The sequence below is a fragment of the Rana temporaria genome, chromosome 9 (genome assembly GCF_905171775.1).
Source record: "Rana temporaria chromosome 9, aRanTem1.1, whole genome shotgun sequence".
Lineage (NCBI taxonomy): Eukaryota > Metazoa > Chordata > Amphibia > Anura > Ranidae > Rana > Rana temporaria.
In genome coordinates, this window is record NC_053497.1 from 96611858 (window position 1) to 96632382 (window position 20525).

Genomic DNA, 20525 nt, shown 5'->3' on the forward strand with positions numbered 1-20525 from the left:
ACACACAGATAAATTACACCCCCCATACACTCCGATTACACACAGATTCAATACACCCCAATACACACCCAGATACATTACACCCAGATACATTACACCCCCATACATTAGACACACAATCATTAGTATGGAGAAATCACCTCAATCAATTTATATATTGCAAGCTTCAGATGACAGAGAGCATTTAATTGATTATTAACCCCAGAAAAAGCAGATGAAAGGCTCCAACAACAGCTGCACATGCCAAGCAGCTCAGATGAGGCTGGAGCCGCATGCGGTGGGTGTTCTTGTGGCCCCTATCTAGAAGGGAGCGCTGGGCCTCTCACACATGTCCAGGCAGAGCACGCACAGCCAGAAGTCTGAGCCGAAGAGGAGAAGATGGGAGATAAATCATCAGTGATCTGGCCGGGCTGAGCATTAGCAGTCCAGGCAGAAGGTGAAAGGTAACAGGCAACTTCACAGCAGCAAAAACAACAGAAAGAAAATTCAGTCTCATCGACTTGCAGAGTTCAGAACTGCTGTCGTAGTTAAACAGTCCTTAAATTTGTATCGCAGGTAACTTTCCCTGCTAGTAGATTTCCAGGCAGGACACTACCGTGCGCTTTCACAGCTATTCACCGTCCGCCATTTACCATCCACAGTCTCCACTATACTCCTCCACACCCATCTACAACTCCCTGTTTTGTTTTAAACCCATTTCCTCTGACAGGTGAGTTAACCCTTTTGTTTCCTTAAAGGGACCACAATCCAAACAGAGGAGAAATATAGTGTCCTTCCAGGACCCAGCCAAGGCGTCCTGTACAATATATATACTTGCGTGTGTATATACTGTGTGTGTGTGTATGTATGTGTGTGTGTATATATATATATATATATATATATATATATTAATCCAGTGTACAAATATTTGTGTACTGAACACAGTTAAGCGATAGAAACTTTTGAGTTTGGTGGGCCTTGATATATTATTTCGCTTTGAACTGTTTTAGCTGAGGTAGACCATTCCATACACTAGTTTTATGTAAGCTAAAGAAAATTGTATTTCTATATAATTATGAAATTTCCCACTAGAGAATGGATTACTATAAGCTGGAATACCTAAGGGATGGAACAGGGACACATTTTTTTCCTGAATCTTTGCTGATATTTCTGGTCTCATTAAGAACACACTATTATCTGAAAAAAAGTTTCTAAGCTGAAAAACAACATTTTCTTGGCATGCCTATATAGTTATCACATTCTCCATTCTGTTTAGAATCACTCTGTAGCTACAGCAGGCATTGCCTTTATCAAGGAAACAAAATAATTTACATTTTAATTTTCCTGAATACTCTTTTGTAATAAGAAAATTAATAAATTATCTGGCTGCGCTAAGTAATACAGAATTATATTTGCATTTCAAAACAAATTAACTCAACAGCTACATTTTCTGGATCAAAAACAAGGATAACCGTTCTAAAACATCCCAAAAATGTCTGTGACTGTGACTGTTTTTTCTTTACAACCTGGCTTCATCTTTTAATTATAAAATCAATGGAAAAAAGAGAAGGAAATGGCTTAGGTATTCCAAAGGAGACAATTTAGAACCAATTTCAGCTCATTTGATTGAATGTTGGCTTGTAAACAATTAAAAAAAAATCACAGATGACCAGATAATAATAATAAAAAAGAACTTTTGTTTAATGTAGTATCTCACTATCAGTTTTTCATTACCACCGAATTCACTGCTTAAAATTACTCTTTTACTATAAAATGATGCTTAATAGGCACTCTGACCATCACATCTGACAATTACATGTAAACTCCAGGCAGATATAAGGAAGTTTTGCATACTTGTTAAAACATTCACCAAATCTCTTTTTTTATCAGGGGTCTGTCGTCTGTTATAAATTCCTAAATTGATCAATTGACAAATGATCCCTGCCCTGTCTCCCTATAAATTTAGGTCAGCTTATGGGGAAGTCGCAGACAGGGGTCAGTCACAGACACCTTGTTTCTTTAACGAGTATTGTAGCAGTTTCACAGCAGTTTAACTGAAGCAGGATAACTAAGATATTATGAAGATATTATGAAGATACAACAAGAACTCTGCTCCACTCTGGAAAGACGGCAAGCAAACCAACATTTTATATTTAATTTCCTACGCAGTCTAATTTCCACTCTTTTCCTTCTTTATCCCACTCTTCCTTCGAGATGCACTGTATTCATCCGTTTTCTCCAACTTCTCTGAGGATTGCAGTGATTTATCATCCTCATGTACCAGTATAACTCTTTTTAGTTGACTTCTCAGCCTGGCTACCCTACTTGCTCTCCTCAGTAATGCCCACTATCATTCCAGGTGACTTAAAATCCCTGTTAATGTCAACAGCCTGGCTAAAGCTCAACTTCTCAACTTAACCTCATCTCTTGACATGTTTAAGGAACCTGACCCTTTGTCAATGTCATGCCACTCAAGGTAAAAACAAGGGTATTTCAACCAGCAAACAAGGGAAAAGATCATTGAAAGCTGTAAACTTTTTATTTAATCACTTGACCACTGGGCACTTAAACCACCTTAATAACCAGACCAATTTTCAGCTTTTGGTGCTCTCACATTTAGAATTTTTTGCGCTATAAAAGATTAAAGACTTTGTTTCTGTTATAAAATTTTGCAAATTAGTAATTTTTCTTCATAAATTTTGGCCAAAATTTATACTGCTACATATCTTTGGTAAAAATAAGTACAAATTGGTGTATATTATTTGGTCTTTGTGAAAGTTATAGAGTCCACAAGCTACGGTGCCAATATCTGAAAATGTATCATACCTGATGTACTGACGGCCTATCTCATTTCTTGAGACCCTAACATGCCAGAAAAGTTAAAATACCCCCCAAATTACCCCTTTTTGGAAAGAAGACATGCCAAGGTATTTATAAAGAGGCATGGTGAGTTTTCTGAAGTTGTAATTTTTTCCAAAATTTTTTGCAAAATCAAGATCTTTTTTTTAATTTATTTTTCCACAAAATTGTCATATTTGCAGGTTATTTCTCTCACACAGTATATGCATACCACAAATTACACCCCAAAACACATTTTGCTATTACTCCTGAGTATGGCGATACCACATGTGTGAGACTTTTACACAGCGTGGCCACATACAGAGGCCCAACATGCAGAGAGCACCTTCAGGCATTCTGGAGCACCCAGACCAATTCTGACATTTCTCTCCAACATATAAAAATCATAATTTATTTGCTAGAAAATTACATAGAACCCCAAAACATTATATGTGTTTTTTTTAGCAAAGACCCTAGAGAATGCAATGGCGTCCGTTGCACATTTTTATTTTGCACGGTATTCGCGCAGCAATTTTTCAAATGCTTTTAAAAAAAAAAGTTTTGTGCTTTAAAAATGTTTTTGTATAATGTGAAAGATGAAGTTACGCCGAGCAAATAGATACCTAACATGTCACCCTTAAAAATTGCACATGCTCGTGAAATGGCACCAAACATTGCTATTTAAAAATCCCCATAGGAGACGCTTTAAATATTTTTACTGGTTATATGTTTTTAGTTATTGCTCTTGCTCTAATGTTCGCAGTGATACCTAACATGTGTGGTTTGACATGTTTTTTCCCCAAAATACATTTTTTGATCACTTTTATTCCTATTATAGGGAATGTAAACATCCCTTGTAATATAAATATGGCATGACAGGTCCTATTTACAGTGAGATATGGGGTCATTAAGACCCCACATCTCACCTCTAGGCTGGAAAGCCTGAAATATAAAAAAAACTATCCTGGCTTCGATGATAGCGGTGAGTCGATAGAAGCACCGGAGGGCGGCAGGAGGGGGGACATCCCCTCTTGTCTCCCATAATAACGATCGGGCGGCGGAACAGCTGCTATGATTGTTCTTATGGTGTAGGAAATCAGAGACTGAAAAAGCTGATATCTGCATGATGCCTGTAGCTGCAGGCATCATTCAGATATCCCGGCACAAAGTCAAGGACATCATATAACGGCTGGCGGGCGGGAAGTGGTTAAAATGCATTTTTTTTAACACAAATGTGTCCATTTATACAATATTTCTAACACATAGCATGTACATACCAAAAATGACACCCCAAAAGGGGTTCTCCTACTCCTCCTGAGTACGGCAATACCACATGTGGGAGACTTCCACAGGCTTTCCATATACAGAGGCCAAATACAGCCGAGTATGGCTGAGCATGGCCGGTTATGGCTGGGCATGGCCGGGAATGGCTGAGTCTGGCCGAGTATGGCTGGTTGTCGCAGAGTATGGCAGGGTATCGCAGAGTATGGCAGGGTATCGCAGAGTATGGCAGGGTATCGCAGAGTATGACAGTGTATGGCTGGGTATTGCAGGGTATTGCAGAGTATGGCTGGGTATCACCACGTATTGCAGAGTATGGCAGGGTATTGCAGAGTATGGCAGGGTATTGCAGAGTTTGGCTGGGTATGGCAGGGTATTGCAGAGTATGGCAGGGTATTGCAGAGTATGGTAGGGTATTGCAGAGTATGGCAGGGTATTGCAGAGTATGGCAGTATATGGCTGGGTATAGCAGGGTATCATAGAGTATGGCAGTGTATGGCTGGGTATTGCAGAGTATGGCTGGGTATCACCGCGTATTGCAGGGTATTGCAGAGTATGGCAGGGTATTGCAGAGTATGGCAGGGTATTGCAGAGTTTGGCTGGGTATGGCAGGGTATTGCAGAGTATGGCAGGGTATTGCAGAGTATGGCAGGGTATTGCAGAGTATGGCAGGGTATTGCAGAGTATGGCTGGGTATTGCAGAGTATGGCTGGGTATTGCAGAGTATGGCAGAGCAGGGATGGATCTCTCCCCCTCTCACACTGTACCGATCGGTACAGAGTTGGGAGAGAGGAATCGGTGTCATGACATGACGCCGGTTTGTTTACAAGTGATCGCTCCATCATTTGAGGGAGCGATCATGTGGTAAACGGTCGCTACCAGCGGCTATTTACCGTGATCCGTGATGCGCCGGGTCCTCTGGACCACAGACACTCCCTTGTGCACGCCCCAGGGGGTGCGCGGCAGCGCGATTCTGGGAGGACATCAATGTATGCCCTCCCAGAGTTAACAAACCGCCCTGTAGCCGTCATTCGGCTATGGGCCAGTTGTCAAGTGGTTAAAAAGGCTGACAAGGGAAAATGACAGGGGACTGTTATTAGCAATATAAAGGCTCAAATACCAAAGCATTAAAGCTAAAAAAATATTGTATATAGGAATAATTTAAAATAAGGGTGAATGATGAAAATTAAAGTAAAAACTTAATTAAAAATAAAGACTTAAATAATAAAATGATCGAGTTCAATTGTTACTTTTACCAGCTAGCCCAGGTGCAATCACACAATAAATAACAACAATACATTTTATATTGACCTAATGTACACTTGAAGATCTGCTTTCTTAATTGTCTATCACATTTTAAGATGAATACATTCCTTCATCCCTAGCTGTCCAAAAAAAAAGGAAGAAGAATCACACATCGTAACAAACACAGTGCTATTATGTAAATTAGCTGGACGTTGGAGACATTCTTCTGAGTGTCAAGAAATTGATGATACACTTTGCTAAAAATAAAAACATGACTGTTGGACATACTCTGTATAGACAAATGGATAATAATCAACACCTAAACAATGTAATTTATCTGTATTTTCTGTTCAAATTTTTTTATTGCAAAAATAAAGAGTACAGAGTAAAAAGAAAATAAACATTTCCGCTTAAAACAATTGCGAAGATACAATGGTATATGGTAGTATTAACGTGTACATACAGTACCGGGAGGACCACCCGGTATTACTTAACAAGGGATGAAGTGCAACACAGTGAGAGAAGGTATTATACTAGGATTATGTGGGAACATAGTGGTTAAAGACAAATAAACCTAGGATAACAAAGCACACGTTTCTATTCCATAAGGTGGCGTAGAACAATAATCCGTACTCAACACATTTAAGGATAGAGAACTTAAGGCTAATGGGGGGTCACGGGTGACCGTGTCACCCTAGTGCATAAGACAATAGTTTTCAACATAAGGGGGGGGGAGCCCAGGGAGACCAGGGCAGAAAAGGGGAGACGTAGAAATGGGAGATGGAAGGAAAGAGGGTGAAAGGAGGAAAAAGTAAAGAAAAGAAAGAAAGAGTGTGTCGGCGTGGACGGGTGCGCCCCCAATGGGCCATTGTGTCAACTTATGAGAACATCACGACAATCATGGGGTAGGGAAGGTGGCTACAAAGTCAGGAGGGAGAAAAAATTCCACCCATGGAGACCATATTTTATCATGCTGTGGAATCCGGTCCAGAACAATTGCTTCGGTCTTGCTGTGGATCATTGCTTGGGTCACTCTGTGTTTAACTTCGGCTATATGTAGTTTGGAGGTTTTCCAGGCCTTGGCTATTGTTTGTTTAGCAGCTGTGGTCAGTTGTAATAGGAGGCGAATTTGGGCTCTGGTATAATCACCATTAATGTGATTCAATAAGGCCAAAGCTGGGTCAGGGAGGAGGGTGTCGTGTAAGAGGGTAGAGGCCATAAGGAATATCAGCTTCCAGAACTGTTGTACAATGGGGCATGACCACCAGATATGTTCATGGGTACCCCTCTCTCCACAACCCCGGAAACATACTGAAGAATACAAAGGTGAGAATTTAGCTATCCTAGCCGGGACCAGGTACCACCGCATGAGGACTTTATAGTTGGCTTCCATGGCCACCACATTCTGAGTGGAGGACTTAGTGCGGGCCCAGATATTTGCCCAGTCCTCTGGTTCCAGAGCTATTTGTAGGTCCTTGGACCACTGTGCAGCATATAGAGGGAGTTCAGAAGGCGGGGTCGTGAGATGGCTATAGATCCGTGAGATAATGCCGGGAGCATGTGGATCTGAGTTACATATATTCTCATAGAAGGACATACCGTCAAATGAGGAACAAGCACCCACCACTGTACGAGTGAAGTGGGATATTTGGAGGTAGTGAAAGTATTCGACAGAGGGTAACTGAACTTGGGACTGGAGCTCTGAAAAAGTTTTCAAAGTGGTTTTATTCATTATATCGCTTATCCGACATAGCCCCGTTTGGGACCAAAACCGGAAGGACTCCGGTTCTACAAAAGCAGGATAAAAAAGTGGGTGGCCAAAAAACGAAAGTAAGGGGGCATGGGCGGAGACTAAATGGAACGGGGAACGTAAAGAGTCCCAAAGTCTGAGCGAGTGACGCGTGACCGGGTTTGTGATGGAGGTGTGGACCGATGATGGTAACCATAGCAAATTGTGGACCAATAGGGGAAAAATATCGATGGCTTCCAAACCGACCCATATGGGTATTTCAGTGGACGCATGAAGCAAAGTGATTTGGGCTAGCTGGGAAGCCTGATAATAACGAAGAAAATTGGGAATCCCTAGTCCCCCGCTAAGCCTGTTGCGGAGAAGAATGGATCTGGAAACCCGTGGTTTAATAGGGCCCCAAATATATTGGAAGACTCGGGATTGAATAACTCTATGATAATATGATGGGACTGCTATCGGGAGGACTCTGTAAAGATAAAGTAATTTAGGGAGCAGGGACATCTTAACAGCAGCAACTCTGCCCATCCAGGACACACACAGGGGTTTCCAAGATTCTAGTAAAGACGATAGCTGTGCCAACATGGGGAGGTAATTGGACCGAAAAAGGAAAGCTGGGTCGCCCGTCAGCTTTATGCCTAAATATGGCAGGGAGACAGTGGACCAGGTGAATGGGAAATATTCTTGGAGGTAAGCAACCTCGTCATCAGGGAGAGACACATTGAGAGCCCGCGATTTAGATTGATTAACTTCTAGACCTGAGATTTTAGCAAATTTATCGAGAATTCGTAGTAGACTTGGGAGGGTTAGACGGGGGGAAGTTACAAATAGGAGAGCGTCGTCTGCAAATAGACAAATCTTGTGAGAGGTAGAGGCAATTTCTAGTCCCTTAATTTCAGGGCTGGACCTAATCAGGGCAGCCAGTGGCTCTATTGCCAAGGCAAAGAGTAGAGGGGATAGGGGGCAGCCTTGCCTAGTGCCCCTACCAATTTGGAAGCTATCAGAGCGGAACCCCGAATATTTGACATATGCCTGTGGGTGGCTATAGAGGGAGCCCATCCATTGTAAAAAATGTGGGCCGAAACCCCATCGGGAGAGTATAAAATTTAGATAGGGCCATGAAACTGTGTCAAAAGCTTTCCTGATGTCGAGGGACAGCAGGTGCATGGGGATTTTACGGCTTCTAGCAACATGTTGAAGCAGGACCACTCTGCGAATGTTATCACTAGCTTGGCGGCGGGGAATAAAACCCACCTGGTCTTTGTGTATCATTCCTCCTATGATGGGATTAAGACGTAAGGCCATAATCTTGGCTAATATCTTGATATCTAAATTGAGTAGCGAGATAGGTCTAAAATTGGACCAGATGGTATTGTCCGAGTTGGGTTTAGGTATCATCGCTATAATGGCTGTCAAAGTGTCTCGGCCAAACGAATGCTGTTGCAGGATTGCATTAAAAGCTTTAGAGAGAAGTGGGGCCAAGGTAACAACAAATTTTTTATAGTAGTTGCTCGAGAGTCCGTCTGGACCAGGTCTCTTATGGGGCTTAAGGGTTTTTATAGCCGAGATGACCTCCTCTACCGTTATGGATTTATCCAAAAGCTCACGATTGGAATCCGATAAAACTGGCAAGGAGATGTCTTGGAACAAAGCTTCAGCTTCAACCGATGAGAAAGAAGATTGGGCCTTGTATAATTCTTCTAGTTTCCGACGGAAAATCGCTAAAACCTTAACAGGGTTGCTAGTAAATGAGTTCCTATCCGTACGAAGCCGGATAGGGACATTGGTTTTATCTGGACGGCGGAGGCATAGTGCCAGGAAGGTGTCAGGTTTGTTGGCCTTGGTGTAAATGGTGTGGGCGGACCTGCGGATGGCCTTATCTGCCGACTCGGCCAGCAACAGGTCCAAGTCCACCTTGGCCCTTTCCATAGCTATCCTATGAGGCTCAGAGGGGGAGGATTGAAACCGGAGGAAGCATTGGTGAAAGTCGTGTTCTCATTGGGCTAGCTATAATTTCCTATCACGATTTAAGTGGGTCGACACGGAGATACACTTACCCCTAATTACTGGCTTGTGCGCTTCCCACAGGAGAACTGGGGAAATTTCAGGTGTGGAATTGTGCTTAAGATATTCTGTCAGGGCAATCTGGATATCAAAACAATAGGACTGGTTAGTAAGGTGGGCTTCATTCATACACCAGGTGCGATCTTTAGAGCATGGAATCAAGGACGAGACTGAGGTTAATACTGCACAGTGGTCAGACCAGGTAATAGGCTGGATGGTGGAGCTAAGCAAAATAGGAGAGGAGGCAACCGATACAAAGATATGGTCAATCCTGGAAAATGACTTATGGGGGTAAGAATAAAATGTGTAGTTTTTCTTGGTTGGATTACATTCCCGCCATGAGTCAAGTAAGAAGGCCTGTTTAAGAAGTTTCCGAAAGCGCAGAGAGGGAGAGTATTGATCAGGAGCATAAGGGGATTTGTCCAGGTGGGGCTGTAGTATCAAATTCGAGTCACCGCATAAGAACAGAGTGCCCTTGCAATGGGAACGTAGGACCTGAAACAGGTGTGAAAAAAAGGGAATTGGGTTGGTATTTGGGGCGTAATAGGAAACAAGAGTGACCTCTACTTCTTGGAGCAAACCAATCAATATAATGTAGCGGCCTTCAGGGTCTTTTATTTCTGAGGTCACTGTAAAGGGGAGTGAGTGATGTAGGGCAATAAGGACACCTCAGTGTTTTGTACTAGCTGAGGCAGTAAACACCTGAGGGTATTTAGGGCTAAAATATTTTGGAGTATTGCGGTCAGAAAAATGAGTTTCCTGGAGGGCCACTATGTCAGCCTTCAAGGAGGCAAATGTTTGAAACGCCTTAACCCTCTTGTTAGGAGAGTTCAGGCCCTTGACATTCAGGGAAAGAACATTCAGGGGGGCCATTTAAGGCTGAAAAGATTACTATTCTGAGGCCTCACCAGGGGACCCCGACCACGCCGACAGGGAAAGAGAAGAGAGAAGAGAGTAGAAAGGTGAGACAAGGAGGAGGAAGAAAGGGAAGGGGAGGGTTCGTAGGGCAAACCAGTAAACATCAGGAAGGGTGAGAGTCAAACTCTGTCGCCCGACCAAATAGTGCACCGATCACCGGCCAGCCAGCCAGCACGGGGGTGGGTGCACCGTAGAAAGGGGGAGCAATGACTGCTCCCCGCCACAAACGGGGGATGTAAAGATTGCGTATCATATAAATACGTGAAAGGAATAACATACAGTAACTTTAAATCAAGCATATTCCTAACAACAAAAAGTAAAAAACATAAATGATAACTTAAGTAACGTTTTCAGACTAAACCGAGGGTGTGTTTGGTTAACACTTGCAGTATGTATAGCGTCATATAACAGAAGATAAGTACCTGGTCCTAGACCTGGGTGTTTAAATAACCCATTCTCTCAGGGGGACCCTCAAGGGTGTAGCGGGGTAGGGAAGGGAGCATGGGCGAGGGAGGGTAAGGGAAGGTAAAGGAGGATATGGGATTGTGGGGGCTGGGAGAGAATTTATCTGTATTTTATTGTATTTTGTGATCAACACAAAAAAATCCTAAAATATCCTTCCTTTTCTTTCATAGGTAAGTTATAACACTGTGACACTAATTATATCAATAAATAGGGATAGATTAACTAAAGGGCCATACTGAAAAAAAAGGACTTCATAAGATGGTGTGAACTTCAAGTTGTCAGTTAAGCCCTCTGGATGCAAGGGTATTGAGCATAAAAATCCAGAAGGTTTCACGCAGACAACATCTCTGGAACCTCTCAGCTAGTGTTGGGGAAACGGTTCAGGCTGAGCCGTTTGCACTATAAATGGTTCCTTCCCAGGGAAGCCATTTGCAGTGTGATATTGGAGTGGAGATAGAACAGGGCTCTGTTCATTGCTACTAGCAGGTTAGTGTGCTTTAGTGCACTACTGTGACTCTATCGTGAGTGTAAAGTGTTAGCGCAGTGTGAATATAGTAATAGTGCAGCGTCAGTGTAGTGCGTCTATGCAGTTTTACTGCTGTATATTGTAGTGTGTCAGTGCAGTTTCACTACAGTATATTAAAGGTACCACATGCTTCACAAGGCATTTTACCACCTAAAACTCAGCCTGTTGTCAAGAGAAACTGAAAGCAACACAAAAGGGATGCAATTCTTCTCCTCCTCACCTTTCAGGTCTACCCCCATTATATCTCATGACCTCTCATCAGCCCCGCCTGACAGGTATGATGGTATAGCATAGAATGTGACAGGTCCTTTCAGCACATCTTCCAGCAGCACACCACCAGCTGTAGAGTATAGCAGTCAAATTTCTTTGCCCCAGCTGCTGCAGCGAAAAAAAATACAGTCACTGATTCTTACATGCCCAGTGTCTAAATTCCAGCTTGTCCAAGCTGCTGGCTTTACAATTCCTGCTTCTCTGTCTGGTGGATTGTGCCCCCTTCCATGAATTTGCAGAATGTGCAGGCCAGACGAGTTTGTAGCCATTTCAGGTGGTCATACACAGCCAGTGTTCGGTTGACTGAAATTCAGCAAGAATTTCACCTGCCCATAAACTGCCTGATTTGTGACATGCCCACCAGGTGGAACTCAACTTTGGCAATTATGCAGCAGCTGCACATGCAGCACATGGCACAACAACAGGTTTAGAGCGGCTCTGTTTTTTTTTTACCTTATGCCAATGGCTGCTGATAAAGGATTAATGCACTGTACTGTCGCCATTTGAGGAGGCGGCAAGGATGGTGAGCTGTGAAAATGCATGTATCAGTGACACAATCCCTGTTCTGTTCCTGCTGTAGCAGACTCTGCATGACATTATGGACAGGGCACTTGAGGCAGGAGGAAGAGGGGGACTTCCTTTCCCTTTTAAGGCCTGCTGACATTATTCTTGTAACGCCACAGAACACACACGAGGAGGGGGGGAGGAGAAGGAGGAGGAGGATTCTGGCAGTTTTTGAGGCATTGATGCATAGGAAAACATATGTCAAACCTTAATAAGAGATGTTTTTTTCTGTTCCCAGAACTCTTGGGAGTAGTACATGGCTGGGAGGAGGCAGGTCCAGATACTGTAATCCTCAGTGACCATGAGGACTCTGCTTCTCATTCCTCTGCAAACTTGTGATGCATGGGCTCCCTTATTATTCAAAGAGTGCAAAAGGACCCAAGAATTTGTGGCATCAAGGAGAAGGATCATTATTGGTTGGCAACCCTCATTGACCACCGTTACAAGGGGAAAGTCTTGGAACTCAGCCGATCACCACAAAGGGAACAGAGGATGAAAAATCTTGAGGACACCTTAAAGGATGAGTTTACAGGCTCTTGTAGGTTAGTCTAAAGGAAAAGCCAGTTTTGAAGCCTCTGTTGGTCAAAAGAGGAGCAGTGGAGAAAGGGGCTGCCTCAGTGATGCATTTCAAAATGTATTAAGTCCTTGGCACCCAGGGCTGTCAGCTACCACATCCCATCGGCAGCGTCTGCATCATACGGTGGGAGACTATCTAGGAGTGAAAACAGACATGGAGAGCTTTCCAGTCAATGATCCACTGGGTTGGGTTATGAGAATAGACCAATGGCCAGAATTTGCCCAGTATGCAATTGAGCTTCTGAGCTGCCCTGCATCCAGTGTGCTTTCCAAACAGGCATTCAATGCTTCTGGATGTTTTAAGATAGATAGTGTGCATCTGTCTACAGACTCCATTGACCGGCTGACATTTATAAAAATTAATCATTCCTGGATTATCAGCAAATATCAAGCCCCTGATGCCTATTTTGCAGATTAAGTGTTTTTGGGATGTGGAATCTCTGCAAGACTGTCTAGGCTGCCTAGCTTTGTGTTGATTTTGTGTTGATTTTATCTAGAATAATTTTTGGGGTATAAGGCATAGGCACAATTTACACCCAAGGGCCACACCCGTTTGACATGTGCATATCATTTAAATTTTTCACAGCAAGGCCAATTCTTGCTTTCATCAATAGTGTGACGGAAGCGGTTTGGCACCTTGACCTGCCCTCCAAACCGTTCAGCGCAGACCAAGAACTAATACCATCCCATTTTACAGCAAGCGTCATACACAGACAAAATCCTGGAATAGAACCAATGGAATGGCTGTTTTTTGAAACTCAAAACTTCAAACACCAATCCAATCAACAGTGTCTTAATTAAACAGTAATCGAATTAAACAGTAAGTTAATCAATAAACATAGAACATACCACAATAATTTGGTAACAAGGTGAAGTGGACACAATACTAGAAGACAGACAGAAACAATAGGTGACTCAATTAACACAATTACCAATGAGAATGCACACCTAGGAGGCACGAAATGGGAGGGACACAAACTTGTGTATTCTGTCCACTAGACAAGTCATCAGAAGATAAACACTGTTATAGCAGTCTTATAAAGTGGAAATTATTTATTTGATAAATATTTCTGTCTGAAGTGAAGGAGCCTCTCCAACCCAGTCTGCAGGAGGACCACCGTATTCCCTCTGACCATGAACCTGTACAATATTAATATTACACCTTTCCACCCACTCTAAAAGGAAAGCTTTATTGTCCTTATTCAGAAAATGAATCCAAACCACACTCTTAGCGTTCATCACGTTGTTGTCCATCATTATAGAATGATGTTCTCTCTACATGGGCCATAATCAGTGGGTAGAAGGCTTGCCCCTAGTCCCTTTCAAAAGTCCCTGTCCTGGTTGGGTTTGTCACAAAGAGTACCTTTATAGGTTTATGGTGTGAAGGCACCACCAACACTCAAAGCCCGATTTTTCCACACCTGTTATTTCTATCCAAAGTCTGAAAAACATAAACAATAATGTATCCAAAAAATCTCTAATCTTGTTCCGAGTGCACTAAATTGTGGCCTCGTCATACAGACTGGCTTCGCAAGCCGTTGTTTACAAAATAAAGAAAGCTTGTCTCACGGCGAGGAAGAACAGGGAAATGCTGATGAAAACAAGCATTTCCCCAGTCTTCCTGGTGACAGAACAGTGATCACAGATTCCTGTAATCGGAAGCGGTGATCACTGTCGTGTGACACATAGCCCATCCCCCCTACAGTTATAAGCACTCCCTAGGGCACACTTAACCCCTTCAGCGCCACCTAGTGGTTAACCCCTATACTGCCAGTGTAATTTTCATAGTAATCAGTGCATTTGTATAGCACTGAATGCTGGTCAATGGTCAAAAGTGTCCGATGTGTCTGCCATAAAGTCGTAGTCACAATAAAAATTGCAGATCACCGCCATTACTAGTAAAAAAAAGAATATCAAAAATGCCATAATTCTATCCACTATGTTGTAGACGCTATAACTTTTTCGCAAACCAATCAATATACGCTTATTGCGATTTTTTTACCAAAAATATGTAGAAGAATACATATCGGCCTAAACTGAGGAAAAAAAAAATATAGATTTTTTGGGGATATTTATTATAGTAAAAAATATTGCATTTTTTTTTCAAAATTGTTGCTCTATTTTTGTTTATAGCGCCAAAAAAACAGATGATCAAATACCACCAAAAGAAAGCTCTATTTGTGGGAAAAAAAGGACGTCAATTTTGTTTGGGAGCCACGTTGCACGACCAGCGCAATTGTCAGTTAAAGCAAGGTCTTTGGCCAGCAATATGGTCCAGGGCTTAAAGGGTCACTAAAGGAATTTTTTTTTTAGCTAAATAGCTTCCTTTACCTTACTGCAGTACTGGTTTCATGTCCTCAATGCTCGTTTTTGCTTTGATGTTGCTGTAAAACTGCTCTGATCTCCACACTTCCTGGTTGTCTGGCTCCTTATAACCATCATACTGGGAGCTTTTCACGATGGTCTAAGCTGTCATTACTGTGTGTCTAAAACTTAACAGAACCAATCAGATTCATTTTAAAAACAAAACACTGCCCCAGATTTGTTTGTTTTTGTTCTGTGGGTCTCTTTACTTCACATAAACATGAAACCAGTTTAAAAACGAAAGTGAAACTACAGGCACATTATATGATTGAATTTAATCTATTTTTAATCATTTTTAAAATGAATCAGTTAACTTTTATGTCTCTATACCCTGTAAACAGTCATTTCAGCAAAAAACATTTTTTCCTTTAGTGATCCTTTAAGTGGTTAACTCACTGCTCATTTAAAAATTATGTTTTTTTAAAAACTTTTTTGCATTGATACATGTCCCTCAGTGCAGTACCCAGACCCTCATACCCTTTGTATACCAAAGAATTTGCATATAAGCCTTCCAAATGGGCACTTCAAATGTTTCCAGTTTGTGTCCCATAGACTTTAATGGGATTCATTGTTCGGCTTCAAACTTTTGCGAAGTTTTGTGAGGTTTTGTGGTGCCCCATCTCTACTCTCAGATAAAGGGATGCCACCTGGAATATGCTCTATAACCCAGACTCGGAGTCCATTGGTAGACCATCCATGGTGGAGCCTGAAGTGTCAAGAGGAACTATGGTACACATCGCAATCCTCAATTAATCTCTGATGGTCCCCAAACCTGGCTCTTAAGATATGTATAGTATGGACCATGTAAAGAAGGCTGCAAGGACAGCTTTTTTCTTTCAGTGCACAGAGGCTACTCAGCTGTAGGTTAATTACCAGCCACTCCTTTCCACAGTGATCCACCTGGTTACCATTAGACATGTGCAGTTTTTTAAGTTACGAATACGTTTTCCGTTATTTTTCGTTATTTTCGTTGATTCGGTAACCAACGAATGAACGAACGGCTTAGCTAAAATTATAACGAATAACGATATTTCCCTAGTTAACGAATATGGAAAACAACGAATATACGAAACTGTTAAATGTAAAAAAGCAGAAACAACGAAAGAAAAAATGAACGAAAACACAGAATTAACGAAAACACCGAACACCCCCCATAAAATCATAATTACGAAAAAATAAACGAAAATGCAAACTTACTATTACTAATAGTCGAATAACGAAATGAAAACAACTAAAATGCCGAACAAAGAATAAAATACGAAAATCGAATCTAACGAAAAATAACTTACGAATCTTCGTAAAACGTAAATGAAAACAACGAATTTTAATAAATAAGGTAATTTCAGTTTCGTTTCTCCTAAAATACTTCTGGACATTGACCAATAGCCACTCAGCCCTGTCCCTTCCCCTGAAGAGGTTTGTTCCTTCCCCCAATGAGCTTCTTTCTCATTATCTAGTGGCTCCTTGACCTTGTGTCTTTTTCTAGGCTAGACTGCATTTCATTCCATCCAGAGTCCAGATAGGGTGTCTTTGGGTAGGTTGCACCGGTTTTGTGGATCTTAGAGCTAATTTGTAGTTGTTATAGAGAACTTCTTAAGCATACTCTAGATTCTCATTCCTAGATTTGTAATTGTAAATATCTCTGACATATTTTAGTTTTCTCCTACGTCAGACTGCATTCTAGACAGGGTGTGTGTGGTGTTGGATTTGTGACTCAGTGACTCACTCATTGGTGACACTTAGAAATTATACATTTATACTTATTATGCAGTGCTCACTGATTACTATTCATTTTTTCTCATATTTTCTGCAGTTATTTTTTCCCTTTTGTGAGACAGTGTAGGACTGTGTTTTATTATCTTGCCTATATATTTTTTTTACTTTAGCATAGCCACCAGTGCCATTATAGTCTAGTACTAGGCCAGCCCAGGCAGCAGCCAGTACTCTACTAAGATATAAATGGTGGTGGTAGAAGTTGATTAGTAGAGCTTTGTTGCATTTTAATCCTGACCAATTGTGTAAGGCCTGATAAATCAACAATCATACTCCGTCCTCAATCCCTTTATTTTTCAGAATACATTATCATTTGTATTTTTTTCTGAAAAAAAACACAATAATAATATTTCTAATATAAAAAAAATTTGTACTTTTCCCACTTATTCTCACATTCTCACCATGAGGAAAGCAACAGAGGAAAAAGTTGAGTGTGACACAGCAACAACAACTTCTGAATATAGGCCAACTGTAACCCCAGATGTTTTTTACAAGACATGCCGGTCACGGGCAGTTCCTGCAAAGGTTGTTGCTAGTGTCCATAATTTTAGGCAGCCAAAACTTGAAATTTTACAGCTTGAGGAGGAGCAAATTGCTCAGCCTCCAGATGTAAAAACAGCACACAATATATTGGAAACAGATAATAGCAGCATCTTTTTTCATTCTCATAGTTCAGTATCTAATCCTAATCCAAGTAGGTACCTGGCAGAACAGGATGCTGCTAAAGTAGAATTACCTGAGAGTCTGACCCTTGAAGGCCTTGACCTTGAAGGAATTGATTTAGATTTTAATATAGAGGATAATGCACAACTTGTAAACCAAATTCATGAGGATATTATATCTATGAGTCCTTACTCCTCTGCCCCTGAGTCCCCTCTGTTATTTCCCGACTCCTCACCTTCAAAAAAAAAAATTGCCTGCACCATTACAAACCTCTTCAGGCTTAGTTGTTTTGCCTAAATGTCTTTCATATCCAAGTAGTGCAACTGCCACCATTGTTAGTCCACCAAATTCCTCCAAAGACACGGAAGCTGCACATACCCATCAGCCAGAGGCAATTGTAAAACAATCCTCACCGGCCACTGGGAACCGCAGATCAAAAATATGGGAACATTTTGTTACTGTTGGTGACGGGCGCATGGTGAAATGCAAATTATGTGGCAGGGAAGTGAGCCGTGGGAGAGACATAGCCCATTTAACCAATGCCGGGATGAATTACCATTTCCGTGCACACCATACACCGGTGCTGCTGAGAGAAGAAAGTGGAGTTGCAGCTCCACCTAGTAAAAAGAGAGGAAGCAGCAACACTACTGCTGCCATTAACCCCAAAAGGCTCAACAAGGGGCAGGAAGATGAAGGGACTTCTTGTGTAGTTGACACATGTCGCCCCATTCCTTTACAGCAGCCCACGCTGCAACAATTTCCCAGTTTCCAATCAAGGGGTATGTCTCGTCAACAGTCCCTTAAAATCACCCGTCTGATAGGGGAACTTATAGCAGTTGGGGGAGCACCCTTTAATATAGTTGAAGGACATACATTTAAAAACCTCATGAAGGTGGTTGCACCTCACTATGTTCTCCCCTGCCGTACTACCTTTAGTAGGAAAATTGTACCCTCTTTATATAATTCCTGTGTTGGATTACTGAAAGAGGAGCTGGGCAGAGCAGCTGGCCAGTCTGTCCATTTTACTACAGACTTGTGGAGCGCTCCCAGTGGGCAACATGCCTTTTTGTCATTGACGGCTCACTGGTGGCAGCCCAAGGAGTCACAACCAAACAAACCAAAAGCAGGAATGAGAAGCACAGGTGCTAAGGCAGCAGAACCTCCTGAGCATGGGCAACGCACATTCTTGTTGCATGCTGAAGTCATGGACGACCAGCACACTGCTGTAAATATTTTACGTGCACTTCAGAAAATGGTGGCGCAGTGGCTTGGGGAGGAGTCAGGCACACGGGCAAAGATGGGCTTTATAGTCACTGATGCTGCAGCAAACATGCTCAAGGCAGTGCGAGATGGCAGATTTGTTGGCATTCGTTGCTCTGCACACGCCCTGCATCTCGTTGTGAAGTCTGCTTTGGACGATGAAAGTGAAACATCAAAATTGTCTGCTATCTTAGACAGTTGTAGAAAAATAGCAGCCCATTTTCATCGTAGTGTGAAAGACAGTCACATACTCAGACTTGAGCAGAGTAAGGCTTGCGTTCCACAGCACCGCTTGAAGGTAGATGTAGCCACCCGTTGGAACTCCACTTTGGAGATGCTCGAACGTATCATGGAACAGCAAAAGCCAATACACGCCATGTCAAATGAACATGTTATTGGTGTAGCAAGGCCAATAAGCAGGGAGGAGTGGAAAATAATTAGTCAGGTGGTGGCTGTGCTTAGCCACTTCCGAGATGTAACAGAAAAATTGAGCCTAGAGAATGCAAGTCTGGCTCAAGTAATCCCTCTCTACATCTATCTTATCACTAAGATGGATGGCTTTCTAAACAAAAGCGAGCCCTTGCCTGGCGGCATAGTTCAAGATGTAGCTGCAATTATAAAGAGACTGAGGGGACAATTGAATAGAAGGATGAACGAGCTCATAGAGGCATGCCCTGAGCTAATGCTTGCCTCTATGTGCGATCCACGCATTAAAGGAAAAATGGCAATAATTCAGAGTTCCCTTACCACCTATAGGGATCTATTAATTCAGAGGGTGTTTGACAGTCACCGAAAATTGTTTAGGCCGGCAGAGGGTGAAGAGGAAGAAGATCAGGAGGAGCCTGATAGTGACATTGTGCCACCATCACCTACTGTTATTAGTACAACCACTGCTGAGCATTCCACTAGAAGACCTGACGTTTGGAGTTTGGCATTACATACTTTAGTTGGACCCACAAAAATGCCCACCATGAAAAGAAGCATTGTGTCAGATCATGTTAAATTATACTTGTCTGAACCCCATTTGGCCTCCACTACAGATCCATTAGAGTATTGGGATGAGAAAAGGGGTATTTGGCCTGCTCTTTCTGTGGTGGCACAAGAGCTACTTTCTTGCCCCCCGACCTCTGTGCAAAGTGAGCGTGTATTTTCTATCACAGGAAATATTCTGTGCCCACAGAGGTCCCAGCTGGCCCCACAGCTGATGGAGCAGATGGCATTTCTGAAAGTCAATCTTCCAAAGCTGGGCTACCCAGAACTAAGCTTTACAACAGAATAATTCTAATTATACTACTTCTTAAGTTCTTATGTTTATCAAATCGATAAAGATATTGTTAATAATTTACCTGTTCCAAGTATAGATGGCGATGCCAAAAAATAAATACAACAAAACCAAATATAGTGCATGTCATGATATACTGTATGTACCAAAAGTAATGTTACATGAATACAATATACGATAAAGTATCAATCACAATATAGATACAGCAAGCATGAGAAGCTGTGATCAGCCACAGTCTATATAATTCAAAGATTTATTTTTTGTTGGGTGGGCAACATTGATTACCTCAACATTTTATTTACTATTTTTTTTTATAATTTCCTGACCCCAGGCCCCCCCCCCAAATAATTCAGAGGTTGTAAACATGAAAAAAGAGTTTATACTGTAAGGGTGATCCTAGCTTGTTAGGCTCTCAATCTCTAACTTTGAGATTTTAGCTTTTGAAATACAAATATTTAATAATGTGGTTGCAAGCCCACTTTAAATAAAATACAAAAATAAAATACGTGCAAGACAAAGGCAAATACCTGCATACTATATCATAATGAGCTAGTATGCATAGCATACTAGCTCATTATGTAATACCACTGATCGGCGAAAACCTCGCTGCGGTGGCCGACACAACGGCTGGCGACATGTAATCCCGCTGTTAAACGTGCAGGTTTAGCGTCTCTGGGCAATCACAGCGCAAAACCCGGAAGTAACTCCGG